Source organism: Dipodomys spectabilis, unplaced genomic scaffold, assembly GCF_019054845.1.
Source record: "Dipodomys spectabilis isolate Male_0828 unplaced genomic scaffold, ASM1905484v1 ptg000540l, whole genome shotgun sequence".
Lineage (NCBI taxonomy): Eukaryota > Metazoa > Chordata > Mammalia > Rodentia > Heteromyidae > Dipodomys > Dipodomys spectabilis.
In genome coordinates this window covers 597,108-615,543 of record NW_024871217.1, presented here as the reverse complement: position 1 = coordinate 615,543, position 18,436 = coordinate 597,108, and the positions used below count along the sequence as shown (strand labels likewise).

Below are 18,436 nucleotides of genomic sequence, written 5' to 3'. Positions count from 1 at the left end.
AGTGGTTTATTGGAGATCAGAGTCTCACCGACTTTCCTTCCCAGGCTGGCTTTGAACTGTGATCCTCAGATCTCAGCCTCCTGAGTAGCTAGGATTACAGGTATGAGCCACCAGCTCATGGCAACACAAATATCCTACTGGAAAAATTCATGGATTCAGCGGAATTCTTCCAAGTGAATTGCCTGCATTGGATGTCAAAATGTATTCAAGCGTTTTTGTATGCATGTATAATGATTCCTGCAGAGTTTGTGATTTTTAATCAGAAATAATTTTAGCTTATCTGTTGAAATGAGTAGTACAGAAACTAAAGTATTTCTGGTGCTTTTCTCAAAAAGTATATATTAAAATATCCTATATTCTATGTTTGTATAATGTTCATAATTTATTTTATTCTCTCCCAGATATACTTGAATTTTACATTATTTGAAATATATAGGTTCAGTAATGTGACCTTTCAGATTGCATTCCATATAGAAACAGCTTAAGATTCCTTTTTTTCCATAGGTCCTAATATTATTTTTCTCTGGAATAAAATGACAATGTGTCTAATTTCAAAAGTTTTGTAAAATTTATGCTATGTAAACGCCTTTCTTTCTAAGGTGAAGATTTAATACACTGATGTCAAACTAAATTTAATTATATGAATTATGTGTATTGTTACACTTGTAATTTTGTAATCAACTTTTTAATAACTGTTTTTCATTTCTTGCATCTGAAGAATGAAAAATATGGAATACTTCACAAACTTTCATATCATCCTTGTGCAAGTGCCATGTTAATCTCTGTATTGTAATTTGCATATACGTAGTGCTGAAGCATGTAGTCTCCTCTAAATTTAAGTAGTTAATGATACAATGTTTACACAGGCTTATATCTATGGGTGCCTACTTGTAACAAGGAAACTTTATTGTTCCTAACAATGCTATCGATCTTATTTCCCTAAAATTCTGTGAATAGTGGAAAAATATTATATTGTTCAGTCGATAGATCACATTTGAAATTTTTTTGGTCAATGACTATTTTAAGTCTTTTTCACTTGGAATTTGATCGTACTTTCAATTATTTATAGCTAGGGCCAAAGGTGCTGGCTTTTTCAAGTACTTATTTATCCAACTGAATTAGCTTTGTGATGCTAATGGATTCAAAGTAAGCCTTGCTTAAGAGCTACTTCTAAACTTCTGCAGCTGACATTTTCCCAAATGAGGTCTTACTGGCACAAATGTCTACTAACCCTTTACCCTTCTTCCATGTATGAACAGACTAACCAGACTATGTTACCCTGACAGCTTAGTTTGTCGTACTTGAACAAAACTAATCATAGTTATTAGGGATCATACAGAGATGAACAGTTCAGACAGACCTGTTCAGACTAGAAGGTATTTTATCAAAATATAATTGGTTATTATACCCACTATTTCAAAAGTAGCTAAAGCCAAGAAGGTGAAAAAATTGTTCATACGCATGATAACTTAATGTCCTGGCCTGTCTACCATCCAACCAGGGAGGAACTTACACTACTGCCTTTCTATCACCAACTATTTTCATAGTTGCAGGAGAAGTCCATATGTTTCTCCTCGTTATTAGGCCTTAAATTGGTAATGTTTTAATCACAGTGTTTCCTCTTGCCTCTAGGCTGTAAATCTACACATGGCAAAGCTTTAGGTCAAACTCTATCAAACACTGATGTAGATATAATTGAATAATACTTTAAAACAGAGTTGCCTTTGATGCAGTAACCACAACCGAACAATGCAAAACATGTGACTTTTTATTATATTATATATAGTTATATATTTTATATTTATATGTGCAGATTTTGTATTTCACACAGTGAAAGTTACTAAAATTAGATGATAATTTGACAAATAAATTGATATTTATTTATTCAAGTAAATAGAATTGGAATATATGTAATTAGGGTTAAAATATATATTAGAATATAAAAAGTATCAATGCAATGTCTTTGGTATAAACTTGTGATACATTCTAACTGTTCTTGGTCTTCTGAATTCACATGGCACAAAATGTTGTTTTCCTCTAATCTATAAGGTATTTTACTCTGCTGCTCTGTTTATTGATTTAACTCACTGGTCCCAAACTGTTTTTCTCCATATTTCTGAAGCATTCCTACTAGATTATGCTCAAATTTGCTCATAAGATGTCTAAAAATATTATTCTTCTGCAGGACCCATGGGTCACAGGATCCCAGATCCCAGTTACCTGTATCATCAGGTAACAGGGGCAAGACTTCTCACCAAGGACCATGCAACATGCCAACACAAAGTAATCGAAGACCCATTTCAATTTCTCATTTCTTATATTTCAGGGCCCCAATTCCTTGAGATGCAACAATTAGTAGTAAGTAATTGTGAAATGCAAAGCAACTTAAAATGAAGGATGAGAGCACAAAATTTGAGAGAAAGTACTATAATTCAAACATTCATCTTACAGATGAACAGCACATATGAGTGAACAAGTTCACAAAGTGCCATAAAATTATTTGTGATTCCCCTCCCCTATGATTAATGAAAGATTTTAGTCCTGTATAAGTGGGCCAAAAAATAGTTCCTGAAAGGACAGATCCATAATTAGTCTACCAAGGCCCGGAAAACTTGACGTAGAGGTCAAATGTAATTCAGAAAAACATTGAGAAATCCTGAGTGCTTCAATACACTGGGCCTTCAGTAGAACATGGTTCTGCGGTATGAAAATGTCACTCTCAAACCAATGCTAATCTACATTTAATCTCCTGAAACTGTATTCCTTTTCAAATAAACTTTTAAAAATCACATTCGCCAAAATAACATTTGACAAGTAGTTGATACTTAGTGACATTACAAGTTTTTCAACTGTAGAGAAAAAGTTACAGTAGAGTTGAATTATTTACCCAGCACTAATGCCAAACACGTTCAACCATGCATTAAAGTGTAGAAATAGAACCACACACAACTTGTGTTGTTCAGTAGGGGCCTTCCAGAAATGCATTAAATAGATCAGCCTTCCAAATTTCCAACCCAAACTTTAGCTAGTAAAGTAAATTTCATCATTTAATAAGGTACATTTTAAAAAGTAACAAATAGTTGCCTTATCATCTGTTATTTTATGTTTTCCCTATCTGTCTAAAATAGTAATAAATGTTATTTTATGCTTACCCTATCTGCCTAAATAGTAAGAAATATGACTTTAAGTCTTGATTATGGTTCCTCATCAGGGATATGCCAAAAATAAAATCTGTCTTCTATTTCTAACATACTCCTTTATAAGAATAAATTTTAGTTTTCTTCTTTTTCGAAAACTTATAGGTAGTATAAAATATTATCCCATGTAAAATAAAACAATCACACCATTGTACAAAGCCATTTATAAAAATTGGTAGTTAGGAATATATTCTAAGCCATTTTTAACGTTCTTTTGACTAAAGATTAATCTTCCAAATGGATGAAATAAAATCATGTTTAGGTGCTTCATATCACCAGTCTTGCAAATTGTTACTGCAGATGAATGAATTATGGAAATATAAGCTGACATCAGTTCAAGCATATGCAGGATTGAAACTCCATGGAATGTATATAAACCTTGCAAAGTATTAACAGATAGTTTAACAGAATGACTATCAGGAAGTTGAAATCAGAGAGGAATTATAGTAAAGGCATAGAATGAATTAAAAATGAACAAGGGGCAAGTACAGTTAGAATACTCAATGTACACACGTGATAAAGAAGTGGTAAATCGAAACTAAATCTTGGAGAAAGGGTTGCTTGAGAATGATGGAAGGAGTGACTGATCCAGGAGCATTGGACAATTAGATGGACATGTTTAATTGTAACACACTTGCACAACCTTTTCAAATTCAGTTTAAAAAAAAAAAAACAAAAACACACAAAAATCACAACCAAACAGCAATTTCTAGGGAGTATGAATATGACTTCTCAAAATTTTAAGTAGTTAATGAAGGGCAGTCTTGGGAAAAGCAAACAAAACTGTTCAAAGAGGGAAGTTTGGGATAGGGGAGAATTTTTAACAGATTTAAATAGATTATCTAAGGTTATAAATCACCTATATCTGCTGCAAATAGTATTTTTTCTTCTACGAGTTCTCTGTCTGAACTGGATAATCCAGTCCTGATACACACTTGATAGCTTGTGAAGATAGAATGGAAGAAACAAGAACAAAAACCCAATACTCCACTGGAGAGAAAACAATCCTCTATCTTTTCTCTAATCTCTCTTCACTACTCTTTCTTCATATTTTTAAGTCAATTGATTTTAAATTATATTTTTCCTTCTTTCTTCTGGCAAAATAATTGGTCAAAGTAATTCATTAAATATTATTTGCTATTTTTTCAAGGAAATAGAAGAGAGTCAATCCAAAAATTCATATGGAACAATAAAAGACCCCAAATAGCAAAAACGATACTCAACAGAAAGAACAGTGCTGAAGGAATATTAATACCAAATTTCGAACTCTACTATAAAGCCATAGTAATCAAAACAGCTTGGTACTGGCACAAGAACAGTCCTCAGGACCAATGGAATGGAATTGAAAACCCAGAAATGAACCTACAGACCTATAGCCATCTAATCTTCGATAAGGGAACTAAAAAGTAGAATGGAAGAAAGACAGCCTCTTCAGTAAATGGTGATGGCAAAATTAATTAACTACTTGTAGAAAACTAAAGCTGGATCCTTATCTATCACCCTGCACCAGAATAAACTCCCAATGGATCGAAGACCTCGGAGTCAAATCAGACACTCAAAACATTACAGGATGGAATAGGAGAAACCCTAGGCCACCTTGGCGCAGGCCAAAATTTTCTTAATAGAGACCCAGAAGCACAACAAATCAAAGAAAGGTTGGACAAATGGGATTGCATGAAATTGCAGTTTTCTGCATGGCAAAAGAAATAGGTAGAAAGATCAATAGAAAGCCAACAGATTGGGAGAAGATCTTCACTAGCCCATACAACAGACAAGGATCTCATACCTAAAATATACCTGGAACTGAAAAATACAATAAATCCCCCAACAACAAATCCTCAAAGAAACAAATGCCCAATAAATAAGTGGGCTATAAACTTAAAGAGAAACTTCTCTGAAGAGGAAAGAAGGATGGCCTATAGACACATGAAGAAATTCTCAAACTCTCTAGCCATAAAAGAAATGTAAATCAAAACGACATTGAGATACCACCTCACCCCAGTTAGAATGGCAAAAATCAAGATCTCTAACGAAAACAGATGCTGGAGGGGATGTAGGCAAAAGGGAACCTTACTGCATTATTGGTGGGAGTGTGAATTTGTTCAACCACTTTGGAAAGTAGTATGGAGGTTTCTCAAAAGACTGCACATAGAGCTCCACTATGACCCAGCAATTCCACTTTTGGGCATTTATCCAAATGTTCACAAACAAGACCACACTAAAGCTTCCAGCACGACTATGTTTATGACAGCTTTATTTACTATAGCTAAGATATGGAATCAACCCAGATGCCCCTCAGTAGAGGAATGGGTCAATAAAATGTGGTATATTTACACAATGGAATTCTATGCCTCCATCAGAAAGAATGACATTGCCACATTTGTTAGGAAATGGAAAGACTTGGAAAAAATTATATTAAGTGAAGTAAGCCAGGCTCAAAGAAGCATAGATCCCATGGTTTCGGTTATTTGCAATAACTCGTATATGTCTGAGTCAAGCTGAAAAGATCAGATAAGTTGTTGTTAGGGAAAGATCCCTAAGATATGTATTCAAAGGTTTTTGTTTCCTTTCATGCAATTGTTTCTAGCACATTTATAAGATTATTTCTTTGTTGCTTTGTTTGTCCCTCCCCCACGGTATAACCTGTGCTTTCACTGTATTTGATATTGGTATAATTTGTGGAGGGGAAGGGAAAAAACAAATCGTTTAAATAGGGATACCAGTGGACCCATTGCAACAATGAGATGTATAAGTCCTTATGTTGAAAACGTACTTCACAACTTTGGTGCGAGATGAGGAGTGGGGGATAGGAGGATTGGGTGGGGGCGGGGGTAGAATGGGAAGAGTTGGGAAGGGGAAACAAAGGAGGAGGGTACAATGCTAGATAAAATATGTACTCATTATCTTGCCCATGTAATTGTAACCCCTCTGTACAGTATTTTCAAAATAAAAAAAGAAAAATAAATAAATAAATATTATTTGCCATTTTCTTCTTTCATGCTGTTTAATTGGCCAAGCCTGTCCATTAAACTTCCGTCTTGCATTTGATTGCCATGAAACAACATCTATGTTAATGAAGAGAAATATAATGTAAAACTTTGTCTCCAGAAAATAGTCCAATAAATTGTGATCACAAATATTTGCCTATAATTTTTCTTTTTTCTTTTACCTTGAAAGACTTCTTGTGTCTAAAGTGCCCACAAAAATAAGTACTCCATCACTTTTTGTTTCAATTAATTCTAACCTCAAAGATATATTTGGCTAACAACATGCTTAGAGGAAACCGAAAATACTGCACTTTTATCTTGTCTCTTAAGACTCTCCTTAGATAACATCTCAGGAACACTGAAGTTATTCTATGCAAAGTTATTTCAATTGATTTTTTTCTCTTGGTCTAGCATTTGTTCACCAAGATGTATAGAGGAGAATAGAGTTAAAGCACCCATACCTTGGAAGACAGTGTTTGTTACAAAAGGACAATGCTTCTATGTCCTACTTCTATGTCCTCCTCTTAGCTCTTGCCTGATTTCCAATTAATCGCAGCTTCTTAGCTTCAAGTCTAGTAAAGCTGAATGACTATACGGTCTCTACCACTGCTACATCTTCATGATTTCTTTTTGAAAACTCTTTAAGTTGCCTCATTTCGATGTGGAATTTATTTTCATGTTTTCATTCAATCTGTTCTGTATTGTAGTGAGCCAAATAGGCTCTGTAAAATCACTGCAGGTGCTAAAAATATTAACACAATTTATATGAAAATGTTTTGGCCTTCCTTCACTGCTGAAGCCAATTCTCTTAACTAGGGCTTCTAAGAACACTGTTTTCTTACCTTTTCCATTTGCTCAATTCTTTTCTGAACCCAAAAATTTTTGGCATATGTAATAAGAGAAGTCTTTACTATCTCTTGTTAGTAAGGATATTATTTATTTTCAGCCACTTAAAAATGTGAAATCATTAGTTTGAAATATCCAATCAGATTTTTTTCTGTGTTTCAGTGCTTCATGTGCAAAGACATTGTGGAAAGTGTTACAAACAGAAATGTGTAAACCCAACACCTTCTTTCATTGTAGAGGGCACTTTCTCCCCAAATATTTTGACCCAAATTATCTTTTTCAGAGAATTAGTTTGATAATTAAAGGTAAATTCACAAATTTTGATGTCTTAAGAAGTTTCAAGAAAATGTACTCAAGGATAATATAGTTATAAGCAATTTTAATTTCATTACACTTCACTAAGTTGTCTCTGAAACATGTGTTACCTCATGTCCAATGGTGTCCTTGTGCTATTTCAATGAAGCCAGAAAACATTCATTTTATCTGGAGCAGCACCATAGATTGTTACTGGAAGTAAGTGGAAGTAACTGTTACTGGATGTGGAAACTGATCCCAGGAGAGGAATTGAACATAGAGGAATGACAAAGTTCAGGTTAACTTTTGCTTTCCTTTTTACTGTACAAGAAAAGAATCCAAGGCTTGAAGGAAACTCTGTCCCTGACTTTTCTGAGTGTGTTCTTTACTCACATAAAACTTGTCTGTAAACTTCTGGTTGAGAGTATTACAAAAGAAAATAATATGTCATTTGAAGGCCAGCATAGAACAAAAGGAAATAACTTTGTTTTAAAAGTGTTCTACTGCAAAGAAACAAAGATATGGAGGTTTTCAAGTGTCTTATGGATGGATGTTTCACTCCTGAGATGATTCTCTTGTTGCAGGAGTCAGTTATCAATTCCTTGAGTCTGGTCCTGGGTTTTCCGTAGGAATAAGGATTCCAAAAAAGCAGGATACAGTTGAGAATGATCAGCAAAAACAACCTCTTCTCAAATCACTACTCCTTTAAAGAAAGTCCCAAAGAAATACCCATGGTTTGTTTTGTTTACTTGTTTGTTTATTTTGTGCTGGTCCTGGGGCTGGAACTCAGAGGCTGGACCCTGTCCCTGAACAGTTGTCTCTTTCCCATCTGCCTCCAAATCTAGTACTCTACTGCTTGAGTCAAAACTCCACTTCTGGCTTTTTTTGGTGTTTAATTACAGATAAGAGTTTGACAGACTCTCCTGACTGGGTTGGCTTTGAACTAAGACAGTAAGAAAGCCAAATGATATCAACTGTATGGACTTCTCTTTTGAACCAAGAAATATTAGATGAAGTTTATTATAAACTAATTAATATTTGACAAGTTTTAAAGCGAATATGTTCAGCGAAGTAGCCATAACTTAAATAAGTCAGCAAGAGTAGGTGCACTGAATCATTTGGGAAGATTACTATTGACTTCATCATTCCTTTGGGGGAAACTTAAAGCCATATTTGCACTTTTTGTTGGTTGTGGGGATTGAACACAGATCCTGGGCACTGTCTCTCAGCCCTTCAGCTCAACTTGAGGGTTCTACGACTTTAGCTACAACACCACTTCCGGGTTTCTGGTGGTTTATTAAAGGTAAGTGTTTCATGGACTTTCCTGACCAGACTGGCTTTGAACCACAATCCTCTGATCTCAACCTCCTGAGTAGCTAGGATTACAGACATGAGCCACCAGCACCAGGCTCATATTTGCATTAATGTGCAGTTACTGTCCTTCTGTAGACAAAGAATGGAAATCTGAATCAAATGATGTGACATTGCAGCTTTTCAGAATAATTGAGGTAGCAATAAACATGTCCTCCTTTTCCATTTTGTTACATTAACGACTCATGTGCTATGGGAACCTTACATTAATATCCTCTTTCATCTTTGTAGGTGTATTTAGTATCAGGAAATGTTCATAGAGAAATATAGAAAGACTGAGATTTTTAGAAAGCAAAGGAGGTCAGGTATGAAAGAACAGCATAGAAAGAGATACATTTATTACACAGAGATTAAGAACTAGCCTAAGAGATTTACAAATCTAAAGGCAATGAGGAATAAGCCTAGTTGATAACTAGCTCTTCAATAGCTAAAAATGGTTCCTTAGAACAGTTTCTGCTATATCTTAGTTACTATCATTTTTTTCCTTTCATCCGGAGTTATTCCTTCTCTTCTGTCAGAACTGTTAATTACCCTCTGCCTTTTTGGTGCCATGACTTGCAAAAAAGTTTTCCAAATCTCACTTAGACTACCCTTCTCATTGTGATTAGCAGTGAACCCACTCAAAAGCCTGGAATCTTTGAATTTCCAGAATTAACTTTCAAATGACATCTAAGCACATTCCTGGCATTAATTGAAGTGACCTAATGAACAAAACTTTCTTTTTCAACACAGTATCCTAACATAGGTAAAGAACATGAATTAGCAACTATTGTCAGGTATCAGTATGGAAGGAGCAATTATATATTCCAAGTATTGGTTCTTTATTTTACATTTACTAACTAAATATTCATTGTTGTTGTTGCTGTTGTAGTTTTGGCAATCCTGGGGCTGGAACTCAGGGCTTGGGAACTCTGTTTTTCTTTTTTTTTTCTCAAGGCTAATCCTCTACTACTTGAGGCATAGGCCCACTTCCAGTCTTTCTTTTCCAGTTTATGTGGTACTGAGGAATTAAACTCAGGGTTTCATGAATGCTAGGCAACTACCATACCATGAAGCCACATTCCCAGAACCCTAAATGACTTTCTTAAGATGGCATTACATTTTCATTCCATAACGATGCATTATAATTTTAGCCAGAAATTTTTGCTAGAAAAGGGCATTGAACACAGTACTGAGTCTAGTAAGGCAAGATGGACAATGAATAACTGTCACGGTCTAGCTAGGGCAGAGAGGGACTTACTTCATGGAGCTGGTACAACAGACTGAGCGAGACAGGTAGGAACACCTGTGAGGCTCTTATCTCCAAAGAACCACCAGATTACTGGAAGTGGCACGGTGACTCAAATGGTAGAGTGCTAGCTTTGAGCTGAGGAGCTCGGGGAGCTGTCCCAGGCCCAGAGTTCAAGCCCCATGACTGGAAAAAAGTGGACTTCCTGCCACAAAAAGTGGACTGAATAGCACTCATTGTCCTAGGGGGTATGGCAGAGAAGTCAGGCCGAGCTTCCTGTCAGCTGGGAGTCATGAGTAGGTCACCAGGCTTCTCTGTGCCTGCTTCCCCAGCTTCAAAACTGAACAAATTGAAGGATCCCCTTCCTCATGAGGATAGGGTAATAAAGAAAAAGAGCCATGTTTTGATTCATACTCCTATACCTATCGCAACATTAATAACACACACCATCTGAGATCTTTCCCGGTATCTTCCTGTCATATGCTCACAGAATTACCAAGAACCATATCTGACGGCCCCTCCTTCTATGCTTGGTCCTGCTCCAGAGATCCCTCAGCTCACCTCCAGGATGAGAGGGCCACCTTGGTTACAACCACATGGGGATGCTGGGCCACCTCCTCCTGCACCCATTCAATCATTTCCTGAGAGAGATAGAGAGAAAGAAAGAAGTTCAGAATTACACTTAAGCCAGGTGCGGGTGACTCAGGCCTATAATCCTAAGTACAATGGAGGCTGAGATATGAGGATCATGGTTTATAGGTTGCCGCGGACTGGCTCTGTTGGGACAACAGAGGACACCTAGTGGAGGAACTGGAAAAGGTGGGGAGATGGCAAACAGACAACTCACACACAAGACTAGTGGATGCTGAGTGCGATTTATTGTAGAGGATAACAAGCTTTTATAGCAAAAGTCTCCATGAGAAAGGGCAAAAGGTTTCACAATCTTGCTGCAAGGCTTAGTTTTTGGGTGGCCACCAGCTGGTCGCCTGATCTTGTTTTTTGGATGACGAACTATGACGACAGGCACTTGTTTTTAACTTTACCTCTATTTTTAAGAAATACAATGGGTTTCGATGTTTATCACCAATTAACCATTAACCAGAGCATATGAGCAAGGTGCTGAACAGAAAGGCATGAACTCTAGTACTTCGTAGTTACTTTTGTTTAGTTTTGTACTTTATACATTTTCAATCTTTTCTAAGCAATTGTGCTTAGAGGGTTCCCAATTTGTGCCCAAAAATCATGATATTCATATACTTAGTTAAATCTGGCCATATATCAAATTTAAGCTCACAGTGTCCTTTCTGTAACCCTTTTACATAATCGTTTACACTTTTTATAGAGGCCTTAACTGTCTCATAAGATCTTTTTTGTTCCTTTTTTAATAGTAAGCACCAAGGAGGCCTAGATCTAGCAAGTCTCTCAGTAAATGAAAGAGAGTAATAGGAAGTTATTTTTCCTAAGTAGTTTATCCAACGGTTACCATCCTTATCATACACATCTGTAACAGGCTATGGATCTGGGGGAAGTTTTTGGGGTCTTCTAGATAATGGAGGATCCCACCATTTCCCTCTGCTAAGCCATTGCCACCTTTCATCTACCAACCTTTTAGGAATCTTATTTAGCTTTTGGTCTAAATATCCCTCTACATCTTTCTTATCTACAGGATATCTATATGAATCTATTGCATATGCTTTAGAATTAAAGGAAAGTCTCCAGTACCCATACATTCTTTCTGCTCTAGCCATGCATACAGCTTTCTTGTAAATCTCTTACAAACAGTTCCTTCTGCTGAAGTGAAGTCATGGAACCCACAATACTTTTATATTTACTTATGACTTGTCTACCAGCCTCCATAAGAGGGGCTTTCAGGGTAGCACTTAACTCTGGTGAGTTAGTCATATTCTCAAGACACTCATCAGATGTTGGAGTCGTCAACACTTTTAAGAAAGAGCGTTGAATAAGGGAATGTTGAGCATGAGTAAGTACAATGAGCAGCAGGAACAGTAAAAGATTAGTAGACGCTCCTATACAGCGAAGAAAAGAAAAAGAGCAACACATCTTTCCCAGGGGCTTGCCAGCCTTTTCCAGAAGGTAGGCCTCTTTGAAACCCCATTCTCAGATCTGACAGCAGGTTTCCCATGCTAAGCAGACTCCACCGGAGTAGGCATGGCAATAGGTAGCCTGGGCAGGAACACCTGTGAAACTCTTATCTCCAAAGAACCACCAGAGAACTGGAAGTGGCACAGTGACTCAAATGGTAGAGTGCTAGCTTTGAGTTGAGGAGCTCGGGGAGCTGTCCCAGGCCCAGAGTTCAAGCCCCATGACTGGAAAAAAGTGGACTTCCTGCCACAAAAAGTGGACTGAATAGCACTCATTGTCCTAGGGGGTATGGCAGAGAAGTCAGGCCGAGCTTCCTGTCAGCTGGGAGTCATGAGTAGGTCACCAGGCTTCTCTGTGCCTATTTCCCCAGCTTCAAAACTGAACAAATTGAAGGATCCCCTTCCTCATGAGGATAGGGTAATAAAGAAAAAGAGCCATGTTTTGATTCATACTCCTATACCTATCGCAACATTAATAAAACACACCATCTGAGATCTTTCCCGGTATCTTCCTGTCATATGCTCACAAAATTACCAAGAACCGTATCTGATGGCCCCTCCTTCTATGCTTGGCCCTGCTCCAGAGATCCCTCTGTATTAATCTCTTGTTTCCTCACAAGTGTCCCATGAGGAGATTGAAGTCCAGTGGTTGAGGTCCAACCCAGAGCTTCACCTCTTGTCAAGAATCGGCTGCCATAGACTGAGTTTGTGACAATCCATATAAACCAATCACTGAGAGTGGCCCTACATGTCTACCATCCCAACTACAGAGGACCCAGCCTGGTGGCTCATGCCTGTCACAGATAGGAGGACCATGATCCAGCCCAGCCTGAGCATATATTAAGTCTCCATCTCAGAAATGCCCAAGACAGAAAAGCTTGGCTAGCATGGTAGAAGACCAGATCGGCAAGCCTAAGGCCTTGAGGTCAAACTCTAATATACCTAAAAGAACCAGAGTCCCAGCCAGTAGCTCATTCCTATAATCCTAGGTACTCAGGAGGCTGAGATCTGAAGATCACAGCTCAAGAGTTAAAATAGGGTTGACCTCCTCCATTAGAGTTCATCATGAGAAGAACCAGAGTCTGACCTATGCTGTTGAGCTCCATACTAGCAGGACTCATATCCTTACTAAGTGTTGGCCATGCTCTCTGTCCCCCTGGGAGGCCACCCCCTGTAGCCTTCACTCCAAGGTGCTGCAAGCTCCCACTGCCACCAACCAGGCCCAAGGGAGTAAACAGCTCCAGGGCACACAGATCCCTCGTTCTTGTAATTTAACAGTGCTGAGTCCCCTTCAAGAGTCTCACTCTTCCAGGCCCCCATACCTCAGCTGTGAAGCCCATGCACACCCCAAAGATATTTGTACTTATTTATGGATGTTCAGTCCATTCATGTTTGGTGTGGTTATTCCTTGTACTTTTGTTTTATTCATTTATTTACCGTTAATTTTACTGTGATGACACTCATTCCATTTATTACATTGATTACATCCTACCACATGGCATCTAAATTTGTAGATGTTTTCTCCATCACGCCTGACACCCAGGACTCTCAGAGAAAAGGGAAAAAAAGTTTCACACTCGGCTTCTTACTCCGTGATCCAATTGTTGGTAGTGCTGGCATCTGAACTCAGGGCCTAGCAGGACCAATTGGCAAATAGTTCAAGGTGACCACACCAGCCTGTGAGCAACAAAGGAGTTAGGCCATTCCCAGGATCTGACATTGATCTCCAGGGTGGGTCACGATAGTCATAAATTCATAATTTAAACATAGGATCTATATTTACATATATGTGTGGACAGCATCTTGCATTTGGTGTACTTCTTCTCCTTATTTTCTGCCTTATGGAAGTATGGTGTATTTTACTGAGTAAGGTGACAGATATAACAGTGCTTACATGGATGACAATGTATTGAGATGTCTATAGGGTTTCCTATGCATTCTCCATCCTAGCTTAGACACAGGACTTTCACAGGATAGGATAACAGGTGAATCGATGGGCTTCTCACGTCAAGATTCATCTTTTGGCAGTGTTGGGATTTGAACTCAGAGCCTAGCAGGCCCAAATGGGGAAAGGGTCAAGGTGAGGACAACAGCCTTAAAGTAACGGAGACCTGACATTGAGTCCCAGGGAGGGCCAGATAGTCATAAATTCATAATTTAATTGTAGGATCTATATTTACATACATGTGTGGACAGCATCTTGCATTCGGTGCACTTCTCCTTATTTTGTGTCTAATTCATGGAGTTATTTGTATTTTACTGAGTATGGTGACAGGTATAACTGTGCTGACATGGATGATAACCTGTTCCAATGGTTATAGGGTTGCCTATGCATTCTACATCCTAGTTGAGGCCGGGGACTTTCACAGGAGAGGAAAACATGTGCAACGACTGGCTTCTGACAACAGACTGAATCCTTTGTCAATGCTGGGATGTAAACTGAGGTCTGGGTAGCTCTGTTGCATTTTGGAAAAGGGGAAGCTCACCATCCTTGAAGATTAGAATGTCAGGCCTGGTCCAGGGCCTGACTTGAAGCCCCAGCACTGGACAAAATAACAAGCCCACCTTTTTGAAACATAGGATTTCTCTTTACCTACAGGTGTTCTATGCATCTTGCATTCAGTGTAGTTATTCTTTTTATTTTTGTGTCTTAGTCATGGATGTATTGTGTACTTTATTGAGTATGGTGATAGATATAACTGTGCTGACATGGATGACAACCTATTCCCATGGCTATAGTGTTGTCTCTATAGAATTGTCCATCCTCGCTGAGACCCAGGACTTTCACAAGACAGGAAAACGGGTGGATCTATTGGCTTCTCACATCAAGGTGAACCTTTTGGTAGTGCTGGGATTTGAACTCAAGGCCTAGCAGGCCCAATTTGTGAATAGGTTATGGTGAACACACAGCCTGTGAGGCACTAAGGAGCTAGGCCGTTCCCAGGACCTGAGATGAAACCCTGGTCGGGGCCAAAATACTTATAAATTCATCATTTAAACAGAGGATCTATATTTCCATACATGGTTGGGCAGCATCTTGCATTCTGTGTAGTCATTCTCTTTAATTTGTGTCTTATTCATTGATATATTGTGTATTTTCTTGTGTATTTGATGACAGATATAACTGTTGTGACCTAAATGACAACCTATTCCCATGAGTACAGAGTTGACTATGCATTCTCCATTCTAGCTGATACCAAGGACTTGAACAGCACAGGAAAACAGGTGCACAGACTGGCTTCGCATATCAAGGCGAATCTTTTGGCAGTGCTGGGATTTGAACTTAAGGCCTAGCAAGCCCAATTGGTGAATGGGTCATGGTGAACACACAAGCCTACAGCCACTAAGGAGCTGGGCCGTTCCAAAAAACAGAGATCGAGCCCCAGGGAGTTCACAATAGTCCTGAATGGATCATTTAAACATGGGATATATATTCACATCTGTGTGTGGTCTGCATTGTGCATGTAATGTAATTGTTCTATTTTGTATGCTATTGATGGATGTACTGTGTATTTTATTGAGTATATGATGACAGGTATAACTGGGCTGACATAGATAACAACCTATTCCCATGGCCACAGGGTGGCCCATGCATTCTCCATCCTAGCTGAGACCCAAGACTTGCACAGGAAAGGAAAACAGGTGCAACAATTGGCTTCTGACATCAGGGTGAATCTTTGGCACTGCTTGGATCCTAACTTGGGCTTTAGCAGACCCAAGTGACAAATTGGTCCATGTCACCAGCCTGTGAGCCACTAATGAACAAGGCCTTTCCCAGGACCTGAGATGGAGTCCCTAGGTGGGGGGGGGGGGGGTGAAAGGGCACACAGCAGTCATCCATTCATAAGTTGAAGGTAGTATGCAAATAAGTACATATTTGTATAGAGTAGGAGAGATAATGACCTGTGATGGAATCCAATCTACCATGTGTCTACTGATTCTTGGATCTTTCCAGATGCATCCATTTCATGACTGTGATGATTATTGTCACACTTAATCAACACTTCTTTACAAATAAGCAATACCCCATGATTCTTACATATCATTTCCTACTCACATCATGCACGAGCTAGTCATTCAAGTATGAGATCGATACTGGTCCAGAAACCAGTATCTCAGGATTTCCTGCCATTGCCTTCTCATGGTGGGGCTGAATTCAAGGTTCAAGCGTGGAAAACATACTCCTTATATACATTTTAAAGATAGGATTTATACTTCCATACAGATGTTCAGTCCATATTGTGTTTGGTGTGGTTATTCATTTTATTTCTTGTTTATTCATTTATTTACCATTTATTTTATTGTCTCTGATGACACCTATATCATTTATTACATTGCTTACATACTATACATAGCATCTAGATTTGTAGATATGTTCTCCATCATGACTGACACCAAGGACTCTCTCAGAAAAGAAAACATGTGTCACACTCGGCTTCCTAATCCAAAATTAAATATTTGGCAGTGCTGTGATTTGAACTCAGGGCCCAGCAGGACCAATTCATGAATGGGTGAGTGTGAGCACAGCAGCCTCTAGCCAACGAAGCTGTCAGGTAGTTCCCAGGCGCTAAGATCATGCCCCAATTTCGCCCAAAACAGCAATACATGGATAGGAAGATTTTAGTATACAAATAAATATATATTGGTAAAGAGTGCCAGGGCAGTATCTCTATGATTGAATGACATCTACTACGTTCCTATCAACTCTTAGATATTTATTATATCTCCATTGAAATAATTTTATTCTTTTCATGCTTAATAAACTATTAATTAAGATCAATCAGCATCCTAGGATTATTGCATCCAATTTTAGACTAGACAAATTCATGAACTACTCTTTCAATCGGTATTCTTAGGCATAGGAATGAGTCTCTTGTGGTCTCCTGCCATTGGTAGGTGTAAGGATCAGGATTTGAACCCAGAGCCTATGTTGACATGTTGGTTTATGGCTTCCCTGATAGCCTGCCAGCCATCAGCAATGGCAGGTCAGGTCCACTTTGCAACCATGTCATTCAGACCCAGGATGGTCACCGTGCAAAGAAAAAAATTTATAAACCCCTCAGCCCTCTCCAGATTGCCACTTTTTCTGCTGTCTCACATTTTTTTTTTTATTTCTGCAAGCCCTCTGGGCCTAGACTCTCAGGATAGGCTATGGGTCCTGAGGCTGCACCCCAGCATAGGGAGATCAAAGCTGAGGCAGAGTTGCCATGACCTGAGTGTAAGCCCCATGGTTGGCAAAAATAATTAATTAATTAACTAAATTAAAAAAATAAAGCGCACTGGTTTGGAATTTCTGCCAGTTTTCTTTCCTAGCCTGGGATTTGAACTCAGGGTGTTGCTAAATTCGTAGAATTGTGAGGAAAGGTGCAGAGTTGACAGTACTTGAGTTCAAACCTCATGCCAAGCCAAAAATATATAATTAAGTCACTGACCTCAGCAGGGAAAATAGCTGTGGAGATGGGAGGGATAGGATGATAGGGGTTAAGCAAAGGAGGAGGCAACAATGCTCAATAGGAAATGTACACATTACTTTGCTCATGTAACTATAACCCCTCTGTAAAACAATTTTACAATAAAAAACGTACAAAAATTAATGTAGTGCTGAAGAAGCATTTTGGGGGTAAGTGAAGGATGTCTGAATAGCTGTACAAAATTATACACTGCTTATTTTTAATGTACAGTATGAAATTGAATAATGATAACTGCTTCCAATACAAATATTAAGTCACTGTCTTGGAACTGAGGCCAGGATTTGTGGCATTGATGAGATTTGAGCTCACCGTCCGGGTAACTCTTTTACACCATTTGTGAAGGGAAAGCTCACTGTCCTTGAGGAAAAGAAATTCAAGCTAGAGTTCCCAAGGCCTGAATTAAGGCCCTGCAAGGGAAAAAATATTTATATACATGTGTAATATATGATATATATGTACATATGTATATTTCATATTATGATTATTATTGTTGATTTTGTATTTATTGTATTTCTATTTTATTCATTTTATTGTTTATTGTATTTAGTATTATTATACACATAATATTTATTATGTTTTGTACATCTATTATAAAATTATACCCAATAATTTAGTATATTGACTCATTTTTATTAATATTTTATTAAGTGTTTAAACATGATACATAATTAAATGGAGCCGTTTGTCACAGTCATCACATGTATAGAGTCTGTTTCAGTATGAGCTTTGTCTTATTTATCTTTGAAAAACTTCCTATAGGGACTTGTTTAGATGATTTATACTCAGAAGCCTTTCCTTGAGGATAGACAAGTTGAGGGATTAAATTGGAAAGTTGGGGCTGGGAATGTGGCTTAGTGGTAGAAAGGTTGCTCATGAATGCCAGTGTTTAAATACTCAGTACCATATACTCAGAAAAAGCAAGAAGCTGTGGAGTGGCTCA

General features: G+C 38.1%; 1 pseudogene; it reads right to left on the bottom strand.

Moving 5' to 3' along the window:
- Positions 1–722: 722 nt before the first annotated feature.
- LOC122099829 lies at positions 723–821 on the bottom strand (annotated as a pseudogene).
- Positions 822–18,436: the final 17,615 nt, after the last annotated feature.